This window comes from Gossypium raimondii, chromosome 2 (genome assembly GCF_025698545.1).
Source record: "Gossypium raimondii isolate GPD5lz chromosome 2, ASM2569854v1, whole genome shotgun sequence".
NCBI lineage: Eukaryota > Viridiplantae > Streptophyta > Magnoliopsida > Malvales > Malvaceae > Gossypium > Gossypium raimondii.
The window spans coordinates 42,720,403-42,723,896 of record NC_068566.1 but is presented as its reverse complement, the minus strand read 5'-3'; positions in this window follow the sequence as shown (position 1 = coordinate 42,723,896).

Here is a 3,494-nt window from a genome sequence, read left to right as displayed (position 1 = left end):
CAGCCTAATAATCAGAAACATGTCTCTAATTAAACAATATTTAGCTTAAAATATAGGTTAAGGAAAATGCTTAATTAGTTACCAAGAATATGTTAGTCAAAGGTTTCACCTTCTGCAACATGAGTACAAGCACAAGCAATAGCAGAAATCTGTCCATATTATGTGGCTAAGCAATAGCAGGATTGTATATGATTAGATATTGGAAATATATATATATATATATATATATATATTAAATTTTAGACAAATTGATCCCTTAATTAGTTGCTTAAAATTAGTCTGGTTTAAAAAATAAATAAATTGTCTTTAATGGTATGAAAAACACCATTTAATTACATATAAAATAGATTATTATTATTATTAAATAAGTATCGTCAATCAATCGTTATAGGTTCTGATCATATCTGATATTTTTAACACAAGTCCTAGAACTACCTATAGCTCCTCCCCATCCCATAAATAGGAAGATAATACGCTTCAGTGCACTCGAACTTACATTGACAACAATGCTTAAGACTCATCTGACAATGATTTATATATAAATTTTTATAACCAATATTTAATTTCTTGCTTCCAATAACTTTTTAATCAAAGTTACTTTAAATAATTTATTTTATTTTATTTTTATTAATTATAAAACTATAAATTATACGAAATGTAAATTTGTGCAGCACTTATGTTTGGAAAATATATCTACATTGATTATACTAGATTTGATCATACCCACTATATGAGTGAGAATATGATGTAGATTAATCTAATTCTTAATAATATGTTTCTCAATTAGACTAATCTTTATAGATGACGAGATCCACTTTTAACCCAATTCTAGAATATTTAAAAATAGAGAGGCATATGATGATTTCTTAAAAATCTAGGGAAAATACAAGAGGGAAGAAGAAACGCTCCCTCACATTTATTTTTGTAAAAGGAATTTTGCTTAGACGCCCTTGATAAAATTACCATTTTCACATAGACATTATTTAATCAGAATCATACTTTCTTAAAATTCTATATTGACCTTACTAATTTTTCTAATTTTACAAATTAGTCCTTAAGCCTCAATCACTATCTCTACTAATTTAATCTCTCCTCAAAACTAATTAAAACTAATTACCGCTAATAATGTCTAAGAATTGTTTATAAAAAGTATTTTTATTTAAATTTAATAATAAATTATGTAATATATTTGTGAAAATAATTTTAAATAATGATAAATCGAATTAAATTTAATAATTTCTTTTCAAAATACACTAAATAAAAATATTATATAAAAATGAATCCAATTTTGGCAAAATAAGTCTTGTAGTGTATTTTGAATAAAACATTATACAATATATTTAAATTTAATTTGAACCAATTCAAAGTTTATATAAAATTGTAAAACTCTCTTACTCTAATATTCCATATACTTTATATATTGAAAAGATATATATATATATATAAATTAAATTAAAAAATACTTGTTTAAATACAATTTAATATGGACTGAACAAACAACTCAAACTTTAGATAGACTTTATTATCATTAGAGGTGTTCATGGACTAGGTTAGGTCAGGCCAAGTCCCGATTTCAACAAATTTTCCAGGCTCAAGCTCGTTTTGCATAAATGGCCTAGTTTATTGTTTAAAAATAATTATAAATTTTTTATTTAAAATTATTCATAAAAATAAAGTAGAATTAATAAAAAATATATTTATTATTAAAAATAAAACAGGCTGTGTTAGGTAAATTCGAGGTTAGAAATATAAGTCCAAACTCAATTTAAAGTGAGTTGGGCCGATAGGGCCAAACGGATTGCTTGACCGATGAACACTTTTAATTATCATTTAAGAAGTACGTAAGATATTTTTAAAATTTTTGAAACTTTTTATATATTTTTAAAATTCTTAAAATTCTTTTCATCATTTTTTATTTTTTTAACATTTATGATTTTTATTTAAAATACGGAAAAACTTTAAATTTTATAATTTTTACGTACTTTAAAGAGTGAGAATCAAATTGATAAAAACTATAAACATGGAGGCCCAAAAAAGTTATTTTACCAGATTTGGAGACGTCTGATAAAAATGGTGATTAGACAAGACAAAAGGGATTCACAAGGGACTATTTTTCATTTCATTCCCTTTATTTCATCTTCATCGATTAAAGATGACCTTAGAGATCAGCTCTACAGTATTTCCACAAAGAAACAATAACTCCATAGACTATAGTATACGAACTACAGAACTAAGAACTTCCCCATTCAATTAAACTGTCAGAAATATATTTAATATCAACAGTTTGGAGAGAAACAAACAATGGGTTACTGTTTTTATTTCGAAAAGAAGAAGAGAAAAGCAGGCTTTTGCTGAATGCAGGATAACGAACTCTCCATTAAAGTGAAACACAAAGGGAGAGTTCTGTTTTCTTTTTAGGGTTTTCTGAGCCACTGAAAGGATCAGAAGAAAGAAACCACTGTAGCCAATGCTAAACCCTCTTACTTTACTTAACGAACTGGCAATATTAAGCAATCAGTTTACCAAGAAAACTGTGGAAATGAAAATGATAATAGCTTTGATACGTTCCATCACAAGTTTGCTTTATGTTGGGAAAAAAAATATCCTAATACAAAAACCTTGTATAAAATTGGAAGTGTAGTTAATGGAGATGGTACTGTTATTCGTTAGGCATGCTTAAGCTACTTTTAAAAAGGGATGCATATGTCTATTTTGAGGAAGCACTTGTTTTGTCAATGCCTCTGCCATTTTTACTTGGAAATGATACCTTCCATTTCATTAAAAGAAGCTTTTACAAAGATAGAATAATAATATAGTTTTTAAATTCGATTTCTTTTAAAAGGGACAAAAAAGAGAGCATCCAATATGATTGTAGCTTTTTGTAGAATGATTCCATGAGAGAAGATATTGTACGAAATTGTTATTTCAATAATATCAATTGCTATTTCTATTTTGGTGTTTCTAATTTTTGGAGTTTTAGTCTCGATTAGAAAAAGTTCAGAAAAATTTTCTAGTTATGTATCGGGTATAGAACCAATAGGCGATGCTTGGTTAAAATTTCGAATCCGTTATTATATGTTTACTCTAGTTTTTGTTGTTTTTAATGTTGAAACGATTTTTCTTTATTCATGAGCAATGGATTTCGATCTATTGGGGTACCCATATTCATAGAAGCGATCAAACAAATTTTTCATATAAAAATATTTAAATATAATTATGATATCATAAAGCTTGTTGGACAGAAAAACCATTGCATATGTCTTGATTGGTTATTATAGTTAAAAAATTTTAAAGTATTTTTATAACAATTTTTTGTGATAACCCTAAATAATTAAAGATTAAAAGTTAATTGTTTTTTAGTTTTTTATTATCCATCTACATATTAATATTCATGTGCATGTTAAAAAATTAATATTTGATGTATTAAAAATAATAATGTTATATTCTCAGCGCTTAAACACTTATCAGCATAGTAAGACGTCAAAATCAGTTTT